Source organism: Jaculus jaculus, chromosome 18 (assembly GCF_020740685.1).
Source record: "Jaculus jaculus isolate mJacJac1 chromosome 18, mJacJac1.mat.Y.cur, whole genome shotgun sequence".
Lineage (NCBI taxonomy): Eukaryota > Metazoa > Chordata > Mammalia > Rodentia > Dipodidae > Jaculus > Jaculus jaculus.
The window spans coordinates 42325787-42348932 of NC_059119.1; the positions used below are offsets into that span (position 1 = coordinate 42325787).

The following is a 23146-nucleotide window of genomic DNA, read 5'->3' on the forward strand; positions in this document are numbered from 1 at the left end:
GAAGATCAGAGTTCCTCTCTGTCACATTTCTGTCACTTAGCAGGGAAACTTTTCTCCTTCAAAAAGCCTCTGAACATGAGCCAAGCAATAAGTAAGAAATAACATCATTTTTAAATGTATAAAATCAAGCTTCAGAAACACTTTGCATATTTGCATCAATAACATAGGCTCTTGCAGTTTTTGTTTGGATCAGCTGTTTCCAGTGTACCTTAATTGTGTTTCAAGTCTAGTAACTATGCGAATAACTATATGCACCAATTCTCTCAAAGGTTTTGTGTACAATCTGACCTACATCCTACACCTTTTTGCTCAAAGTTAGGTTCCCATAGACTCCTAACACTTCACTTGGTATGTGCTACACCCTCTGTAGTACCTGGATTCAGTATTCAGAATGGCACAGAGTAAACTGTATATTTTGATTCATTGAGTAAAAAATGTTTGTCTATGTGCACATATGTTATGTGCATGTGTATAGACATAAATTTTCTAAGTGCACACACACATGTTTATTGTGCTCTTAGAAATAAACTCTTGAAGTAATTTTCTAATTACATACTATTTGAATATAGATGGAATAATTTATGTTCATGTTCATCTGGTATGTATTTGGTATAATTAATGTTGCGTCACTTCATTCAGTTTTAACTATATCAGTCTTAAATACATTTGTTAGTATATGCAACAGAAATTATTTTTTAATTTCACCATTTTCATCCATTATAAACCATTAGAACAAAAACTGTAGAGGACAAAAGTTTGATTTTCTGTGTCATTCTGACTTGCACTATAAAGTCAGGTTATTATATCAGTGTGCAATACCATGTTTCTCTGTAGTCATGAAGTCAGGGCTTTTGAAATGAACTTCAGTATACTAATGTATCCTGTGATGAATCCAGAAGTCAAACGAAATTCAAAACTATCATCATTATAACTTTAATTTTTTCTGTTTGAATTTTTAATACTTCCTAAAGTTTTAAATGCCCAAGCAGAGATGAATACATTCCACCTAACTAAATAGATGAATAAAGATGATTATTTTAAAAAACAACAATAGAGTCTTTGTGGTTAGCTTCATCCTCCTTGCTATCCCTTCCTCCAGAGGTCAGCCCTGACGGACGTCCTTCTTGTAGCATGCCCTCCCCGGGTTGGCATGGACCCTAGCACCTTCCCTAGTGTCTCAGGTCTTGGGTGGATGTGACAGATGGCTAAGTTAGATCTCCGTGTTAGGGAGTGTTGCTCTCTACTAGCAAAATCATCATGAATGGGAAAAAAAAAAAAAAAGCAAGCTTAATTAACTAGTCTTTTCCAAACTTTGTTTAATATCTTGAATTTATTTTCAGGATTTCTAAGTACCTTTATCTAGATAGAATTAGGAAGATACTTCATGTGGAGGAATTAAAGCTTTTGTTCAGTAGTCTCACATCTGCCCGCAACCAGCCTTACTGCTGCTGGTTGTGGGTAGGTAGATCCACCCTTTAGGAAATTTTGCTAACACTTTTTTCACTTGAAATTTTTGAATGCTGTTGTTATTAGGGTCACTAATAATGCAATTTTATTCTCTTTTCTATGTAGAACTCAAGTTTATCAATATGCGCAAAATATATGTGTAACTGTTCAGAAAATTCCAACATTTTTTCCCTTTATATTCTTATTTGTATTTCACTCTAATGATTTGTGTGAAAGAATAAATGACTCCTCAAACCAGGAAGAAATCAAAGTAAGTTATACATTCAAATCCAACCAGAATACTAGCTGACCAGCAGAAGAATGATTTTCATGTCCATGTTTGGGATGAGGTCTGTCCTCACAACAAATAGAGTTGTGTTCACACATTCGTATGTACAGTTGTGTTCTACTATTCCTAGTAGAGTGGAAGCTCCATGAGGGCAGGAAGCTTGTGTTTCTTATTAACCATTGTCTTTCTAAAATATTTTCATCCCTGTACTTTGAATTTTTCATTTTCCTGACAAGCATGTATTGAGGGTGCCTTAGAAGAAGTAAATATAGAGGGAAACAGGGTTGAAGCGGACAAAATAAGGGGTATAAAACATTGATTTTTTTTTTGGCTAACCAAAGGAAAAGGTAGCAAAAGAATATACAGAACTTGTCTTTCTCTAAACTTTCCTTTTCTTCTCTATTCATATCCTTTCATAAAGCTGTTCTGTCTTTCTAGCAAAGCCTCATTCTCACATCAGTTCCATATCCCTTGGACAGAAAGAGCAAATTAAGTCAGTGTATTTAGCATTTAATGGTTTACATTTAAAGCATTTTATTTATTTATTTATTTATTTATTTATTTATTTATTTATTTATTTGATGGGGGGGGGAGGGAGGGAGTGAATGGCACGCCAGGGCCTCTTACTACTGCAAACAAATTCCAGACGCATGTGCCACCTTGTGCATCTGGCTTTATGTGGGTACTGAGGAGTCAAACCTGGATACTTAGGCTTTGTGGGCAATTGCCTTAACCACTAAGTTATCTCTCCAGCCCTAATAGTTTGCATTTTTAATGTTATTTACTATCACAGGGGTAACTAACCATATTTTACTTTTATATTTTAATTATTCATGAGTTTGTAACTGTCTCCTGAAATTTAGATCTGATGTTATGCTATATTATGTGGTGTCTGAGTGTATTCTTTTTTTGAATCTCTGTTTTAATTCTTATAAGCCATAAGACCTAAGTTTAAATTGGGTATGAGTGATAAAAATTTTATGTCTGGACTTACAATACTAAATATACTTATATTTATAAATCCTAAAGTATGCATGCAGCAACTGTCTGTTTCACTCTCCCATGAGCACTTACTATGTTTGTTTACCCATGATTTCTGTATTGTAAGTGCAACCAGCAAACATGCCTACTTACCCCTATGATAGTAATGAACTGGTGATATCCAATCAGAGTCATTCACAAGAAAAATTAAAAAAAAAATTCTCATAGCTAGTGAGTACTGGACCTTTTGTAATTAATTGATAAGCAGGCAATATTTATCATTATGTGTTTTAAAGGCTTATCTGTACTATACCCCTTCCTAAAATAAATTTAATATTATTGATATACATAAACAAATTCCTTGAAGTTTTTATGTTTTCTTTCATGCCTGTGTTATTCATTCAGTATTCAGTAACAAGGTACCACAGATTTGTCACAGTTCTGTAGGCTGGCAAATCCAAGATCAGGTAGTTCATGTATCTGTGTCTGTGGAGGATAGGTTCAGTGACTCGGGGAAGGGAATCATCCTTCTGAGTCCCCAAGTGCTAAATGGAGACAACAAAGCTATTGTAATGTGTTTTATTAGAACATGGATCCTATGTATGAGGTTCCATTCCTGTGACCTCTTTATTTCCCATGGAAACTTACCACCTAGTGATTAGAATCTAAACACATATTCTAGGGTGACACTGACATTTAGACCATAGCACTTTCTATGACTTTTGCTGCTGTCTCAGCTCTGGTGCTATCACATATCCAGTATATATGGTGGGAAAATGTCATGAAGTCATGAGACCTAGGTTTAAATCCATACCTGTTCTTTACTTTCTTAAGCAAAGAACTTAACCTTGTTTCATGCCATATTCCTAGCACTTACGAAGCTGAGGTGGGAGGATTGCAATGAGCTTGAGTCCAGTCTACACAACAGTGTGCAACCCTTTGTCAAAAACCTAACCAACCACAAAACAAGGAGTTAACAGCAAAAACCCACAAAGAATTTAGCCTCAACTATGTAATTTTTATTATCTGTAATATGGGCTAGTAAAAATAGTACATGGCTGAGGGTAATATGACCTAACACATTGCCGAAGTGAATGTAAGATAATTAATCAAGGTAAAGATAAATATACAATTAACATGCTAATTAAATGGTTTTGAAAATGAATACTTTATAATCTTCTAAAAGTTTAACAAACATGGTACTATTCTACTGCTTTTTTGCTATTACACTAATATCCTGTTACTTACGATCTATGGGTTATTTTAGCATGTAACTAGCTAAATTTTAGTGTCCTCATGGCCATATTCCAGAGAACATCAGTAAAAATGGTTACAGGTTTGTATCCTTGTAACTCTTCACAGGTGAACATTTCTTGCATACAGTGATGCAGCTGAAATGGACTGGACTTCACTTTGAGCAAACCTAGGAGCTCATTGGCAACATGCTGGCTGTAAATGCAAAAGTGTGCACTGAATTGAGCAGGGAGGTATTGAATTCCCCGTGGTCTGGGAGTACTAATGACAAAACCTAAGTGAGTGTGTGTGTTGTGTGTGTGTGTGTGTGTGTGTGTGTGTGTGTGTGAGAGAGAGAGAGAGAGAGAGAGAGAGAGAGAGAGAAAGAGAAATAGTGAGGAACTTGTTTTGCCTCACTGTTGACTTCACATAGTTACATACTGAAATATGCTGAAAACTGAGTCTTTCAGGAGCCTTTCATAGGTTCCTAAATTGAAAAAGCTTAACATATCATTAGTTACCTTGACATGATTTCATATATACTTCTTGAGTTTGTGTCTTCCCAATGAGAATTACACTAGCTATTGAATACTATAGTTTTACTTTCTTCTCAACTCCCATACACAGATCATTTTTCTTAACATATCATCTAACATATTTTTGTTTTTTGTTCTCTCTCTTCAAAATACAAGCTCTCTGAAAGCAGAATTCTTACCCTGACTCAGTGTATCTCAAATTCTCTAGAACAGGCTAGCAGAAGTGGGGCTCAATACTTGGGTAATGATGGCTTATTGGGTTGGTTGAACAAGTTTGCAAATTATCTTTTTAAATTTTACTTTGGATGTTAGTTTCATTTTTATTCATAGGACAATACATTTCTAATTTCTTTTTCCTTTTGCTCTAAGGTGAATCTTCCACAGAAGGGCAAAGAAACCAAAACACAAAAAAACAACAACTTCAAAAGCTTAATAAAAGTAGACGTATATTCTCAGTGACTGTTGCTGCAGTCGGGTGTGCATTGCTGTAGAAATCGCCCAGGCAAGAGCAGCTTGGGGAAGAAAGAGTTTATTTTGTCTTACAGACTGGAGGGGAAGCTCCATGATGGCAGGGGGAAATGATGGCATAAGCAGAGGGTGGACATCACCCCCTGGCCAACATCAGGTGGACAACAGGAACAAGAGAGTGTGCCAAACACTGGCAAGGGGAAACTGGCTATAACACCCATAAGCCCCGCCCCCCAAATACACTGCCTCCAGGAGGCGTTAATTCCCAAATCTCCATCAGCTAGGGAACCTAGCATTCAGAACGCCTGAGTTTTTGGGGAAACCTGAATTACAGCTGCACAACTAGGAAGTGAGGAGAAGTCAGATGTGATGCTTTTGATCTTCCTGTTCAATCTAGGAGACCCCTGGGAATCTAAAAGGGAATTGAGAGATCTTGGACTGTGTTTCTCTCAGAAATACATGAGATTTCTTATTTTTGCATTCTCAATAGCGCCTGTAATCCTGAGTGCAGGTTTGCAGCAGGTGTGCCTTAGCTAGAGCCTGAACTGAGGTGCAGTGAAGGCAGGAAAACATCAACACATCAGTCAGAACCTGAGGCCATATTTGGTTTAGACAGTATCATTATCTGATCTGTTGTTAAAAAGAGAGAGGCAGCAAGACAAAGAGAAAGAGAGCTGAGGACGAGGGAGGGAATTCTGATGCAGTCTTCCTCATCAGGACTGACGTCACTCAGGAGACTCGAGTTCACTTGTGCTGCGACATTACTGCCCGTGGGGTAAAGGCATGCCTTTTCAGATGTTGTCAAGGTTTCTTAAATATTAAGGAATATAACCACATGGATGATAGGATAAATCTTCATGACAACCTCTACACATTTGTATTATATCTACTTGTACAAAAAGCCCCTGGCATCTACCAAATGTAGTTCTGCCTTTTCTGTTTGCTTGTTTGCCTAAGAGTTGGTCTTTACTCCTGACCACATGACCCCATTTCAGAACTAGAGCAGCCGAAGACATCACCAGAAGTTATCAACATTTACTTTCATCCAAGGAGAGTGAGGATGTTCCCCATTGTGACTTGAAACTATTTCCTTTCATCTTACCGTTCTTTATTACATTGCTTAGATATAGACTCCAAAATTATGCTTCTAAGACAATGACTAAGATTATCTACAAAATGAAAGCACCTTAGGTATTATGTGAGATTCAAAAGCCGTATTTTATTTTTTGGCCTCAGTTACCTGGTCATTTGACCATGTTTTCCCATTTGATTTTCTAAACTTGGCAGCATTCTTTCCCAAAGGATAAGTAGATGATAGGAGTCAGTCAGTGTAACATAAAAATAGAGTTGCTAATGGCCCCCAAACGGCTCCTCTCTGAGCTGACAAGCATGGGGGTCTTCATTCCTTTTGACGTTTTTTTCCCCCTCATTTTCTAAGAGGAATATCAGTGACCTATTAGGTTAAATTCTGTGCCCCCGCCCCAACTATTCAAAGATGCTAGTCTCTAACCTGAGATATATGCCTTCTCTAGAATTTAACTCTTTAATCCACACTTTAAATTGCTCTCTTCCCTGGTAGGACAAACGAACATTTGCTTACAAACCACACCAGTACAAACCTTGATACTATTTCCATTTTCTTATTTTCTCTTCCTCTTTTTCTCCCTCCCTTGTGTACAGGGTGTGTGTGTGTGTGCGCGTGCACATGTGTGTGTGTGCGCGCGCACATGTGTGTGTGTGCGCGCACATGTGCGTGTGTGTGCGTGTGTGTGTGTGTGTGTGTGTGTGTGTGTAAGTCAGAGTTCAAGGTCAGTGTCTTCCTCAAGCTCTTGTTATGGGAATTTCTGGGTGTCCAGAACCCAGCAGCTGAATCAGGTGAAGGAGGGGAAGTTTACACAACACACACACACACACACACACACAGTATTTTGATCGTATTTCCTCCTTTCCATTACCCTTTCTTGTCCCTGTCAGTGCACACAAGCCCCCAAGTCAGCTGGGCCATGTTTTGTTTCGTTTTTATATGTGAGGGGTTTTGTTGTTGTTGTTATGGTTATTTGTGTTTTATTTTATTTTATTTTTATTTATTAGAGACAGACAGAGTGGCAGAATGTGCACGTCAAGGCCTCTAGCCACTGGAAACTAACTCCAGATGCATGTGCCACCGTGTGCACCTGGCTTATGTTGGACCTGTAGAATCGAACCTGGGTCCTTAATGCTTCATAGGCATGTTTTTAAATATAGAGATATTTAAGGAACTTAACAATTTTTATTCAGTAGGTCTATGGCACTTTGGAATCCTGTACTTAAGATGAAAAACTACAAACTTAAACAAAACACAAAAATGCCTCTTTCTCCAGATTATTCAAGATACAGATTAGCTGTTACCAACTCAGCTAATTTGCTTTTGCCCTCCAAAAGCCTGGAATTAGAACTTTGGTTTTATTTGTTGTTTGTTCTTACAGTAATGCATAAACCTCAACTCACACCACAATGTGTCTGTGTAAAAGAATTTTCATCATGATAAAAAGAGTAATCAGTGTCCTTTAGGAGAAGCCCTCTAGTGAGAAAGGCCTGAGAAAGACATTCTCGTTAGTCGAGGTCCTAGCTCTGTCACCAAACAGTTGTCTCTCCCAGTATTTAAGAAGTAAATGCCCTTTTCCAAACTGAAACAGGGAGCTAACCTTAAATGGGGTGCTCCCTAGAACCCCAAGCCCCGAATTTGTGTCTACAAGTTATTTAAAGTATTGACAGTCTAGACTAAAGAAAATAATGCTTTTGTGCGCCACCATGCCAGGCTCAAGAAAATATATATATATTTTTTTTTTATTTATTTGAGAGCGACAGACACAGAGAGAAAGACAGATAGAGGGAGAGAGAGAATGGGCGCGCCAGGGCTTCCAGCCTCTGCAAACGAACTCCAGACGCGTGCGCCCCCTTGTGCATCTGGCTAACGTGGGACCTGGGGAACCGAGCCTTGAACTGGGGTCCTTAGGCTTCACAGGCAAGCACTTAACCGCTAAGCCATCTCTCCAGCCCAAGAAAATAATTTTTAAATCACATTTTATTCAGTTATCACAGGGCTGTGAGGAAGAGAAAGGGAAATTAAAGTGGGGGGGGGAAGAAAATGCGCCACATGGTCTAGGAGCCCACATAACCAAACATGGACCTTAGATTTGGGAAATATATATGAGGAGTTTAAAAGAAAAGTGTGCACTTCCAAAGAGATTAAAAAGAAACAAAAACAGCCAGGCGTGTTGGTGCATGCCTTTAATCCCAGCACTCAGGAGGAAGTATCGCATTAAGTTCGAGGTCATTTTAAGACTAGGGAGTGAATTCCAGGTCAACCTGAGCCCTTCCTCCAAAAAAAGAGGGAATAAAAACAGTAAACCGTTTCCCTTCCCACCTGCCAGGCTTCCTGCGGGAGTGGGGTGGAGGGGGGTTGGAGAGGCTAAGAAGCTTCTCAGTGGGCCCCAAAAGGCATATCTTTTTTTTTTTTTTTCCCCAGGTAGCGTCTCACTCTAGCCCAGTCTGGCATGGAATTCACTATGGAGTCTCATGGTGGCCTTGAGCTCACAGCAATCCTCCTACCTCTGCCTCCGAGTGCTGGGATTAAAGGCGTGGCCACCACTCCCGGCTCCTAAAGGTATATCTTACTAGAGTCCCTGCTCAGCACACATGGGCACACTTGCACCAGGCGTCCCAACCAATTGCACCGAGCTCTGAGGAGGAATCCGCGCACCCTTGGGCAGGGCGCATGCTCCAGAGAGATCTGATTGGGTGAGATGGGCAGACATTGAATCTTAGCAACTGAAGCAGGTAGGGTGAACTGAGATAGGCGGGGCATCTCCGTCTGCCTCCAAAACCTACTTGTCTAATGTGGTCCCCCACAAGACCTTGCTATTAAGGTCCTCAAAACATTCGTCATGTGAAGTTCAGATTTTTTAAGAGAAAAAAGCAAAAATCAAATAAATATATGACAATTTTGGATTTTTTTGAATGTTAACCATGAATTCTTTGCAATATATTTTAGGATCAGTCTCAATAATTGACTGTGATAAAGAGATTAAGGCTGAACAAAAATACTGAGCCCACAAAAATTGTCTCTCCAAAACATCTATGTGTACAATGGAAACTGATTATATCAACATTTCATTTTATTTTATTTCTCTAGAGATTGTTGTGGAGAGCAGTAAATAGGAATATGTCATTTGTGCAAACACCATGCATCTTGGAGTAGGCCAGCTCTGGTAGCTTAGTACTTGGAGTATATTTAAAAAGCATAGACAATACAATGTCTGAGATATGACAGAAATGTGACCCAGGGCTTGAAAGATGGTGTAACTGTTAAGCTCTTGCCTGTGAAGCCTAAGGATACCTGTTCGAGGCTTGATTCCCCAGTTCCCATGTAAGCCAAATACACAAGGTGGCACATGCATCTGGAGTTCGTTTGCATTGGCTGGAGGTCCTGATGTGCCCATTCTCTCTCTCTCTTTCTCTGCCACTTTCTCATGTCGCTCTCAAATAAAATAAACAAAAAATTATTAAAAAATAAATAAATGATTGACCCAGGCATTGAAATGATATGGAGGTAAATATAATTTGAAAATCCTATAAAGGAAGTGGTTAAATGAGGTGTGTGTGCAAGAAGCAGCGGAGTGCTGAATGAAAGTAATAAATCCAAACTCATGTCAGGGCCAGTGACTATTGAGAGATTATGTGTTTCCCCGGAGAGAAGATGTGGGAAAGCCCTGGTGGCAGCTGTAGAGCATGTCCAGGGTCTATGCGAGCTCCTGTGTGCGTGCTCTGAGGGTCAGGACACTTGAACGACCACCGGGAATCACCCCTCCCCAGAGGTAAAAGAATCTCTCAGGGTCCTGCCTCAGAAAATTTACATAAAATATTCAAAAGTTTTATATATATATATATATATATATATATATATATATATATATATATACATACATATACACACACACACACACACACACACACACATATATATATATATATATATATATATATATATATATATATGTATATATATACATACATACAGAGAGAGAGAGAGCTCCTTAGGCATTTATCTGGTGATATGGGATAATAGACAAGTACATTTTAATGTGTGTGACACCTATTAGATGACATTGTGCAGCCTTTGAGTTAGTCATAGTGAGGTTTCTGCAGAAGTGGAAGCCATTAGCTCATCATGGCTGATGCATGAGTCACAAAGAAAGTGAACTTGGATCTTATTATTTGGTCAAGAATTACCTACTTATGACACCTGTAAATAACAACCATTAAATACATTGACACTGTGCATCAAAATAATTAAAAGTGTTCTGTAATATTAGAACTAATACTTACTTCTGTAATAAAATTACCAAATTGTATTGTTTATTACTTTTCAGTCACTGCAATTTTTAAAAATATTTTATTTTTATTTATTTGACAGAGAAAGGGGGAGAGAGAGAATGGACACATCAGGGCCTCTAGCCACTGCAAACGAACTCCAGATGCATGCACCCCCTTGTGCACCTGGTTAACATGGGTCCCGGGTAATTGAATCAGGGCCCTTTGGCTTTGCAGGCAAAAGCCTTAATCACTAAGCCATCCCCCAGCCCCAGTCACTGCAATTTTAATGTGAGGACGTGGAAGGCAAGAGTTTTTTTTCTACTTTTGTACTGAGGACAGACACTAAAGTGGGAGATAATCTCAAAGCAAGGCATAGATCCACCTGCAAACTGTCTACAGACTAGCAGTGCAGCTTTAGTAATGGCAATTGGCCTATCCAATATTTTCTGTATATGTGAAATGCAGGCAGAAATATCTACCTGTATTTTTTGGTGGAGATTAAGTTAAAATATGTAATATATTTCTGGAGAATAATAAAACGCTCAATTGAAAGATGTGGTAGAGTATTAGGTTATCTATTGATGATTCAGAGAAATTGAAATCATTTTCAAGGAAAAGATAAAATAACATTATTTTGATGCTTTTTGTTTTTTTCGAGGTATGGTCTCACTCTAGCCCAAGCTGACCTGGAATTCACTCTGTATTTCAGGGTGGCCTGGAACTCGTGGTGATCCTCCCACCTCTGCCTCCTGAGTGCTGGGATTAAAGGCATGCGCCTTAAAATAACATTTTGAACCATATAAAGAAAAGATAAAATTCAAGATACATATTATTTGTATACCTGGTTTTTAAGCTCTTTGAGGAGTAGGTGTTGATCAAGGAAGTAAGGTGTTAGGGAGAGTGAGAAATTGCAAATCTTGGGTAATACTTTTCTTCCCTTCTATTGTTAAATAATGAAAAAGCAACAGCAACAAAAAGCCTCACATTGTGCAGGGCGTGGTGGCGCACGCCTTTAATCCCAGCACTCGGGAGGCAGAGGTAGGAGGACCGCCATGAGTTCAAGACCACCCTGAGACTACAGAGTTAATTCCAGGTCAGCCTGGACCAGAGTGAGACCCTACCTTGAAAAACCAAAAAAAAAAAAAAAAAAAAAAAGCCTCACATTGTGCCTAGGTGAGCATAGAAATGTTGACTAAGGGGTGATGATTTTGAGAGTCTTCTCTGGCTCTACATAACAAAGGCAAAAGGTTGTCCTTTGCCTTACAGTTTCATTTCCTTTATTAGGATATTAAAATCCTGTTTACAGTGAACCAGTTTTAGCATAAATCAGATAAGGTTTTTGTTCTAATTGCTCAGTGAAGAAAAGCTCCCCTAGCCTTTGACTTGTTTTGCTTAATTGCTTTTCTTCATTAAAAGGCACTATATGCTAAAAAGAAAAAAAAAATCCATAATCCCTTCCTGTCCTTGAGTTCCCTGCCTGAGTGTGTTTGGGAGAGTTAATAATTATATGAAAGTTAAGAGAGAAAGAGATAATTATAACAGAGCAAATAAGGCTTGTTGGGGATGGTGGGGGCTGGAACCATGAATGCATATGTTTTAAACTAAGATAATTGTGAAATTCAGCACGATAAGAAAATCATTCAAGATTTTTTGAGAAAGGAAATTACGCAGTTAACAAATAGTAGAACCATAACTGTGGCCAAAATTTTAAAAATTTTCTAGTTCAGTGTTCTCTCAACAAAATCTCTAACCATAATAATCTAAAACTCAAGTTTGTGAGCTCAGAAGCAGAGTAAAGTTGTCTCATAAAGTAACAATTTGTAAGAAGTATTGTCATTATTAAAGTGTTTGTTACTTTATTCAAAATGTGCTTGATGAAATCATCAATTCCCCATGTTGTTGTTGTATCCTAAGACATTAACAGAGTTTCTTGAATGTGCTGTATCCTGTATTTCCAGTTTTGCTAGAGGTAAGCACAACATGTCTAGCTCTGTATGTACTTAAATAAATCAATGGTTTCTACAAATACAGACCTCCTTTGCTCTCACACTCAAACCTAGAGCTTTCTTTCCCAACATTCACATCTTGGACTCTTACCGTATCCCAAACAATGTTGTATTACTTTCTAGTTCGTTGAGAATCATTTCTGTCTTGACTGTGATTTAGCTGTCAGGACAGCTCTTAAACTCAGTGTTCTTAATACCTGAGCAGGACACAGTAAACTGTATGCCTGTGCACGTATGTGTGTTATGTGCTTGCACATATGTGTGTCCATGTGTACGTGTTGACTCACACTGAACTTTTTTGTTGCCCAGTTCGTTCTCTGTTCAATAGCTCATCATGTTAGCGAATTTCAAGAAAGATCCATGTTCACTTCTACTTTCACTCATTACCAAAAACTGTTCACTAAGTGTCCTACCGAGGAATCATGCATCAAAAGTAAAGAGGGCAAGCTGTCTGTCACACGTGTATAGCTCAGTAAGTGGAGATAGTTTGATATACAAGTTTCATCAGCAGTTAACAATAATAATAGGAGTTACTTACAAGGATGAACATTGCCCAGTAGCTTAATTTCATTGAAATCATGGCTGTCCACTACAATGAGATGGTTGAATGATTGCCAATGTTCTATTAAGGTCATATAAATTATCACAAATTAAAGCCGGCCGTGGTGGCACACACCTTTAATTCCACCACTCAGGAGGCAGAGGTAGGAGGATTGCTGTTAGTTCAGCGCCACCCTGAGACTACATAGTGAATTCCATATTACTGAGCCTGAGCTAGAGTGAGACCCTACCTCGAAAAACCAAAACAAAAAAAATCACAAATTAGAATTTTAAGCAATGCACCTTTATTACCTTGTAGTGAGTCCCAGAACAAAAATGAACAGAAGACCACCTGAGGAGTTTTTATTAAACTGGCTGGCAGCCCCATCTTTTAATGAGTTTTTAAAGGCAAAAACTACATTCCTTTAAAATGATCTGAAAAACCCCCTAGCTACTCTACATCTACAATTGTCTTTAGCAAGAGCAAGCAAACATGATTACAAAAGAATTTTTGCAGTTAGCATCAGGTACAAAGCAAATACCAAATATCAGGACATCTTGACCTCAGGGTGAGAGCAGACACCAGATGCCTTACTGGGACCCATGCTCATTCTTATAATTAATGCTCTGTACTAATCTTCAATCTTTTATGGCTCCTGAGAATGTCAAGATGGCTGAGTGGCCTAAGATGGCTTCCCTTAGGTCTGTTCACCAGGGGTTGTTTGCATCTTACTTTCTGTAGGTCAGAAGTCCAACATAGTTCTCACTGGGACAACCCTAGAGCAGTCTCTAGGAAAGAAGTACTTGTAAGGTTCAGGAATGTCCAAGACCATGCAAACCATTGTGAGGCAAAAATGAAAGCTTTTATTCGGGGGGTGGGGGGGACACCAGCTGTTCACAAGAACAGAGCACAGCCAACCTGAGTTTCCAGATAATGTGCTTTATAGGGCTTTTCAGGTGGGGAAAGGTGAGGAAGGGAAAAGAACAAATAGTCAGGGTGTGAGACCAGAATAGTGAGCAGGGATTTATGAGGTAAAGGGGCAGGAAACCATGACCTGAGGCATTGTTAGGCAAGGAAGGGATAAGGGCTGGGTGGTTTCTTGAGGAATGTGGATAATCCACTTCCTATGTCTGTTGCCATCCTGCTGTCCTTGGTGACTCCACTTTGGGAGCCTGTCCCAAGCTAACATTAGTGTCCTCCCTTCTTCATTTTTGAGGCCATCCAAGTGCTTTGACTGGTGACCTTCTTTCTCTGTCTTCAGAACCAGCAACCTTACATCGCTATGACCATTTGTGATCATATTTTTCTCAGTCTTATTTATAAGAGATGTATGGTTAAATTGCACTCAGGTGATCCAGGCTACATTCCCTGTTTTTAAGTCAAGTGACTATCAATTAAAATTACATTTACAAAATTAATTGCCTTGTCTTTTATTCTAATTAATTCTAAATTTCTGAGGATTAGAAAGTGGACATTTGTGGGTGCCACCATTTTGGTCTTCTATACATAAAAATAGTTCTGGTGGAAGAATAAAAAATATCTTGGAACATGTTAGAGAAGTGCTTAGTCTAAAAACTAGAAAGAGCAGAATATGACTGCAAAAGGAAGCCTAAAAGATAAATCTGGAAAATAGATATGGATTAACATTATGAAAAGCTCAAGGAAGATGGTTGACTTTGCCTTTTAGAAAGTTCATACTAACGATACAGGAGGTGGTGAATATAAAACAAGAAGGAAAAAAGAAGCAAAACAACTGGGATTTGGTACAGAAGATACCAAGAACTTAACAGAAAATCTTTGAGCACCTGTGATGAAGAAAAGAATTCACAGGATATATGGCGGGTGATAGATCCTGTGGGATTTGTTGTCTGAATAGGAATAGGAGTGAAAGGAAGACTAAAATGAAAAAAAAAAAAAAAAAAGATTCTAGTGTTACCATTACAAGTGTTTTATGGAAGGGTATCATTTACAATGTATAGAGAAGGTGTGGGGAGGGAAATAACTTGGTGTTAATTCTGGCCTGTAGCTGCAATAAAACTATTTTGTCATATAATCATTACCCAGTATCCTCTGTAAATATGCTGTCCATCCATTTGATGTTTTTACTAGATAAAAGTGTGGTAGGACCACTCCCAGACTTTCAGATGTGTCAGTTAGAATATACTGGATATCTCTTTGCAAAATATTTCCTTCTGGAATATTCTCAGGTTCCAAACATGACTTAAGAAATGTAGACAAGCACTCACTAGACTCTTTCTAAATCATCAAGACAAAATAGTTGTATTCAGTAGTGTCAAGTAATTTATTCTGTCAGTTTTTCATATCAATATGCATCATTTAGGTGCACATTATTTATGAAGTTCTGTCCATATGAGTGATATATAAAGCAGAGTGGCCACCTAGAAAGGCACTGGAGAAGTTCTTACTGAAGGAAGGAAAGCTTCAACAGAAAGATGTTTCTGAAGAAAAGAACAGTGATGATAGAGTCACTGGGTAAGAGAGCACTGGGCAAGAGGAACATCATCATGAGAAGTTGAAACTCCATGGGAAACGTGACCATGGGAGGGAGTAGTTAGAAGGGAGATTTGAAACAAAGAACTTTGAGCATTCTCATCTATAGTTGTACATAGTGGGCATTCTATGGAATTCTCTGGACCTCCATATACTCTATAACTGTTATCACTCAAATGAGAGTCATGCGTGTATATCACTTGCCAGATGCCCAAGTGTCTCAGTCTATGACTTAGGTTTGGAAACTTCAGACCCAATATCATACTTATAGTACATTTGTGTGGGTCAGAGCATTGGCAAAGCCCCCTTTAGGAATATCTTGGGCTGGAGAGATGGCTCAGCGGTTAAAGGCACTTGTTTGCCAAGTCTTATGGCCCAAGTTTGATTCCCCAGTAAGTACATAAACCCAGATGCACAAAGTGGTGCATACAGCTGGAGTCTGATAGCAGCTACAGGAGGCCCTGGTGCACTCATACTCATTTTCTTTTTCTCTGTCTGACTTTATTTTATATATAAATAAAATAAGTTTTTAAACAGAGCTATGTTAATGTCAGGTTGTAAATTAGTGTGTTGAAGAAGGATGGAATCATCAGGAGATGATGAGTTGTTAACCAGTTTAGATAAAAGTTGAAGGGCTCTGAACTGAGATGATAATACTAAAAAAGAGGTATCACAGGTGAAAAATTAAAGTTCATTCATTGCATGCTCTGGGTCTTACTCTTTTTATTATGCTCTTTGTATTGTAAATGTTTAATAAATCAGTCAAGCAAGACATTGGAGTTGAATTAGAGGTGACAGGTGACAGGCAGGAGCTGAAGGTGACTAAGGGCCTCAGTGTTAAGTACCTAGAAGGATCATGCTGTGAAGTAGTTTGCAGAACTCTCATCTTAGAAGACTCCAAGGTAAATAAGTACCGTCAACACATAGGTGAAAGTAGAAACAAGGTCCTCAGCATAGGGATGAGGAGCAGGATAGGGTGACACTGTAGAAGAGGAACATGTGAATTTTAAACTTATTTCAACCCAGCTAAAAAAAGCATCAACATTGAAATATTGATGAATTAAAAACCACTTTAAAAAGAAAGGCCAGGCCACACGGTACATGTCTATTGTTTTATTAATGAAGAAACCAAGAATTGTTTTGTTCAGCATTAATGAGCAAGTAAAAGAAGTAGTTGCAGGTGTAATATTTGACAGCTTGCACTACACGGCATGGCCTTCTCCCTACAGGCTTTCACACCAATCCAGTGTCTACATAAGAAATGACCATTGTAACCCTACTTCTGTTCCCACATCGAAATAATCACAGAGGGATGCGTACTACTTAGGGACTACAAGAGAGCGTCTTAAGTTTTAGGACCTTGGAGAAAGGAACTGGGATGCCAAGGATAAATGCATTCAACACCACTAGATTTATTAGCCCAGCCGCCCTGATTTGTACTACTTTTGAGTAATATTCCTGCTATGAAAGAAATTATATAGTTCAGTTTCAATTTATAAAGATGGCATGAACTTAATCGATTTCAGGTGGTCTTTATGGAATTTGATGGCTCTGGGTAGATGTATGTGTACCACTTTGAAGGTTCAAAGTTCAGTGAGGGCCGGGCTCTGAGCCTTGTCCAGAATCAGACAGTAACCTTTTATCTATTTTAATACTGAATTTTCTCCCAAGAATTTGTATATAGCAAGGGTCTTTTACTTCAGAAATACTTGAAAACTGTTGCTAGATATTATTAATCTAAGGACTACAGTCAGCATTTGAATGTTTGGATTACGTTCAAGTGCTCCAAATTTCATTGTTCCAAAGGAGTTAATAATGCGAGTTCAATTTTACCTTAAGACTATCTTAGGGCCCCGAGGGCCTATGGTGAGCAGCATTTCTGGCTTTGCCGGCGCAGCTCCCTTTGCCTAAGAGCACACTGAGTGGAGAGAATCGTGTGCTTTCACCAGCAAATGCCAGGCTTGCCACTGAGCAGGCGGTACAAGCAGTCCTATAGACATTCATTTTGGAAGCAATAAAAAAAGTCCATGTGTCTTTCTCGATTTCTGTTTGTTTAGTTGCTGCTTGGAAGCCAGGTCCTACTTTTTAGAAAATGGTGACTTGAAAATCCCTTGGGACAAATTAGAGGGTGGTATGATAGAGGGTTATATTAAAAGCCAAGAGTGATCTCTCTCTCTCTCACACACACAACACACACACACCAATACTACTACTGCTACTAATTATTCTCCTACTAAAAGTATTTCTTTAAACATAAAATTGTCTTTGAGACCATCAACTCAATGGAAATAGAAAATCATATTTTAAATTTGTTTTTATTTATTTGTTAGGGACAGAGAGAAAGAGCGAGAGAGAGAATGAGAATGGGCATACCAGGGCCTCTAGCCACTGGAAACAACCTCCAGACTCAGGCACCAGTATGTTGTGCATTTGGCTTATGTAGGAACTGGAGAATTGAACCTGGGTCTTTAGGCTTCACAGGCAAGTACCTTAACCAGTAAGCCATCACTCCAGCCCCCCTCCTTTTTAAAATTTATTGTTATTTATTTATCAGAGAGGAGAGAGGAAGTGAGAACCAAAACATTTTTGAATGTGATTACTGTCTTCTTCTAGTTAGGTTGAACTCATATTGGTCAACAACCCTATAAAGAAATGATAAAAACAGTTTATGGTAGTCTGAGTGCCAAATACCTGGAAAGTAGAAAACACAAAGAGGTTTTAATAGGACCCCTAAACTAATCTGAGTAACCAGTTCATATGAGATTAAAGTTTTAGTCCTTTCTAAATTTAAATAGCTTCATGTGTCTTATTTATGTTATCCTTTTATTCTTTTTATTTATTTATTTATTTTTAATGTTAGAGAGAGAGAGAGAGTCATAGGGGGGTGGATATGAGCACACCAGGGCTTCACCCACTACAAATTAACTTGTAGGACCTGGAGGTTCGAACCTGAGTTCTTAGGCTTCACAGGCTAGTGCCTTAACCACTAAGCCATCTCTTCAGTTCTGTCCTTTTAATATCTTCCTGCTGAGTTGGAATAAATACACACTTAAACACATGTATAGGTAGTACTATCGCTCTGTACGCTCATCAGCAGAAACAAGCACCTGCTCTTGGAGGCGAGGATGTGGCTCAGTTGATGGAATGCTTGCCAGGCACGCACAAAGACCATTCATGCTGTTTCCCAGCACTGGGGAGGCTGAGGCAGGAAGATCAGAAGTTTTTTTTCAGTAGTTCTATCTACCTACTCCTCCATTCTTCATCTCTTTTCAGTTGTACCAGAATTAGTAGTTCTGACCAAGGTGAAGTTATAGATTAAAACAGTACATTTATATGTAATCTATTTTCCTATTGCTTTGGGAGACAAAGCCTCACCATGTAGCATAAACTGGCTGAGAACTTGCTAAGCATTCCTTAGTGGTGTAGGACTCAGGATCTTTCTGCCTCAGCCTTCCAAGTGATGTGATTCCAGTACTGTGTCACCTTGGCCAGCTATTTTTCCATAGTCCCATAACTCTGAGGTGCAAGTATAATGATATTTGGCTCACTGTAGGTACGTGAGAAAGTAATGAAGACACTGACCTCTGCAGGTCACATAGTGGGGCCACGCTCTGTTGTCATTGGGCGCTGGGCTGCATTGGGAGCATTCCCAGCTGGGCTCATGTCCGGAATGCACAGGTTCACAGTCAAGGATGTTCCACAAATGCAAGTAGAGTCACGGTTAACCGATACTGACTTTTCACAGTCGGACTAGTTTTCAAAATCAAATGATTTCTGGTATGGTTTTGAAACTTTCTTCTTGAGGCTGGATCTTTGTGTGGAGATCCAGCTCCTTAATGCTTGTGATGTCACCATTTTGTTGTTTTGGTGTTTCAGTTCCTGAGAAAACTTTTTAATTTTTTTTTTTTTTTTTTTACTGTATCCATGACTCTAAATGTGATTTAGCATTTTGAAAATCTGAGTTTTACTTCATCCTTATGAGCAGAATGAGTAAATGTTTTGGTATGATGAATATTTCTGATGATAAATTAACTTTTGTTTTCTTACCCATGTTTTAATACTTTTAGACACTACTAATATTAATAATGGTCATTAATGGCATTTACAAATTCATTGTAATCTCATAAAGACATCTACTCAACAGCTGTTGTTAGGCCTTCTAAAGAAAAAGAAAGGAATAGATTTTTTTTTTGTTTGTTTTGTTTTTGTTTTTTGAGGTATGGTCTCACTATGGCCCAGGCTGACCTGGAATTCACTATGTAGTCTCAGGTGGTCTTGAACTCATGGTGATCCTCCTACCTCTGCCTCCCGAGTGCTGGGATTAAAGGTGTGCACCACCATCCCCCAGTATGGAATAGATTTTTATATAAACTTCCCAGTTCTGATGGCTATAGTTTTCTTTTGAAGAACCACATAGAGGATACAGATAGGTTGTTCAACTTTATTACGTCCATCTTCTTTTCTACCCACATGCAGCAATGATAGATGAAGTCATTCTTTAAATACCCAGAATCTCTAAGAGAAAACCAATTTACAGAATATAAATTAGAAACAGTATTGGTATAATTCCTGTTTCCTAATCAAAATATAGACTATGAGCAGTTTCCTTAGATTTTTGCTTAAATATTTTTTGTTCATTTTTATTTATTTATTTGAGAGTGACAGAGAGAGAGAGAGAGAGGGAGGGAGGAAGGGAGGGAAGGAGGGAGGAAGGGAAGGAGGGAGGGAGGGAGAGATTGGGCACTCCAGGGCTTCCAGCCACTGCAAACGAACACCAGACGTGTGTGCCCCCTTGTGCATCTGGCTAACGTGGGTCCTGGGAAATCGAGTCTCAAACCAGGGTCCTTAGGCTTCACAGTAAGCACTTAATCACTAAGCCATCTCTCCAGCCCCTATTTTTGCTTTCTAATCTACAAGTTGAATTTTCTTCATGTTGTCTGTCCTATGAGATTCAACTGTTGTTGAGCTTTCCTTTTGAAATAATAAAATTTGAGATCACATTCAATTTTTATTGCCTGTGAATTTTAAGCCAGAATATTAGTAACTATCATTGAAAGTAATTTAAAAAATAATTGATGTTGCCTCATTGATGTTTGATTTTTTTTTTTTTTTGAAATAGTCCTTCAGTTTACTCTATGTGAAACTTGTTGAATCTTTGTTTGGCTCCAGGGACCTGAGAATTAAACTTACCAAAATCATTGCACTTAAAATCAAACTGTGCTTAGTTTCAGTTGGGCCCCTTCTGAGGTATGTTGGGGCAGCTCTCTTCTTAGGATCTGCATCTATCTGGAAAAGAGAAGCAGATTCTCCAACGGAGAGTAAGTTAGCACCCAGAAAATTGAGATAACACTTACTTTTTTGATAGACAGTTTGATAGGTGTAGGCCCTCTTATACCCCGTGATTGATGGTAGCTTGATATTGTAGAGTGGGCTTGTGTTTGGGTACTGAAACTAAGGACAACTGGCGAAATAAGCAAGGGTGATGTTTTCCTGTGAACTGGATGCCAGCACAAAGGGGAAGGAGATCAATGCAGAGAAAAATCAACTCCTACCAAATCAGAGAGCCAGAGCCTCAGAGGCCCCCAACACCTCAGCACTGAAGCAGACCAAAAATGAACCCAACATGGCTCAAGGAAATCTTGCGGAAGAGGGGGCGGAAAGAATGTCAGAGTTACATGTTGGGTCATGATTCTCAGAGACATTTATCATACTAATAACTGGGGGCTAACTCCACAATGCACGACCCATTTTCAATAACAAGGAGGGTCTAATGGGAGGGGGTAGATCACAGATGAGCCTAAACAATGGTACCAAACTGCCTGTATTTACTGAAAAGAAAACTAATAAATTAAATTAAAAAAAAAAATCAAACTGTGAACCAGTCATTAATAAAAGAAATGAATAATCAGATAGTGTGTCAGAAGTTGATATATTCCACAAAGATTCATACAGCCATTTCTAGGGTATGAATGATCTGATGAAGGAAGAAAGTAGGTGTAGTTGTTACATGAAATTATGAGGGAAGACCCTCCTCAGCAGAAAAACACGAGAAGAGACTTGCGGAGGTAATTGTGTTGAAGTTAGGTAATTGTGTTGAAGTTCCACTGTTTTAGTTCTTAGGGGAAATGTCCACTCCTTTTCACTTCTAGTGATTTCATTCTAGCCCCAGTGCCCGCCTGCATCATCTCATTCTTACGTTGCGTGATCCCTCAGTTGCCTTTCTGACTCCCTGGCTTATATGGTGATCATGGAATGCCCATTAGTTGAAATGCAAAGGGTTCCTTTTGGCCTCTCACATGAATTCTAAACCATATACTTTTATTTTTATAATAGTTAAGGGTCCTCTGTCTAGTGACTTGATATAGAACTCCGACGCCAGCAAAGATATTGGTTCATGACTTCTTGAGTCAGTCATTGTGATTTCCAGTTCAGGGGTTACCTGTATTTTCCTTCATCATTTTCAGACAACATCCGTTTTCTAAATGCTTTTCCCTATAATTGATATTAACTAAAACCATTATAATTCAAGTGAAATTTAGACCTGACAAATTCAATAAGAGGCTAAATCTGAGTTCAAAGTTAGGATTTTAGGTTGATGGATTAAAAGGTGAATGTCAGACTCTTCCTTTGGATGGTTGGATTGTAATGCAATGTGGGCTCTGAGGAAGGCTGCAGCTTAAAATGTTTGGGATCAATAATGCCTCATATATCCAGCTTTGTCGTCATTATTGCTGTATTGATTCCTGCCGGCTAAAAGCAAATTCAGGTGCTGAAAGTTTGAATTTCATGCTAGTTGCCATGGAAGCATGCTTATATTGCATAGTTTTTCTTCATATCATGTGTGTTATTATCGATTCACTAATCATTTGATTATTTTATATTCAGATACTTAGTACATACAAATATACTCTTGTTTGCTATCTTTCTTCTCTCCTTCAGTTTTCAGTGCACATTTTTAAAATACCCGTGTGCCAGAAATCACATGTTCTGTATCTCCCGCGATGCTTGATACACTGTCATAGTTATCTTTAAAATATCCTGCTCATTGTGTTGGTGTGGAAGGTTTTAGAGAGTTGGCATTTGTGCTTCTTAAGCTAACTTTCCTATATTTGACTTACTTCTGCCAGATCACAGAGTTTCTGTAATATTGCCTACATGATGTTATGTCAAACAAAGCACCTTAAACAAGAATATAGATATGGTTTGTCAACTTTATGGCACTTCACCTCCTCTGTCTTTCCACAGATTTTCTTTATATATCAGCGAAGTATTGGGTGGGGGTCAGGGTGGAGGCAGCACTTCTTCAAAGAGGAATCCAAACTCTGGTTCTCATGCTTGTATTACTTATTTACTTACTTATTTATTCATTTATTTATTTTCCGAGATAGGGTCTCACTCTAGCTCAGGCTGACCTGGAATTCACTATAGTCTCAGGGTGGCCTTGAACTCACAGAGATCCTCCTACCTCTGCCACCTGAGTGCTGGGATTACAGGTGTGCACCACCATGCCTGGCTCCACAACCCCTCTTTTTAAAAAAAAAAATATATATATTTATTTGTAAGCAGAGAAAGAAAGGTAGAGAAGACAGAGAGAGAGAGTGGGGGGAGAGAGGGAGGGAGGGAGAGAGAGAGAGGGAGAGAATGGACACGCCAGGGCCTTGAGCCACTGCAAACAAATTCTAGACACATTCGCCACCTTGTGCATCTGGTTTATGTGGGTCCTGGGAATCAAACCTGGGTCCTTTGGCTTTTGCAGGCACATGCCTTAACCACTAAGCCA

At 38.8% G+C, this 23146-nt stretch overlaps 1 protein-coding gene across 1 annotated transcript in view; it reads left to right on the top strand.

The window, feature by feature from the left end:
* LOC101599863 (neurexin-1) overlaps positions 1–23146 on the top strand; it is a 545566-nt gene that overhangs the window by 108997 nt on the left and 413423 nt on the right. The gene's annotated exons all lie outside the window — the stretch shown is intronic.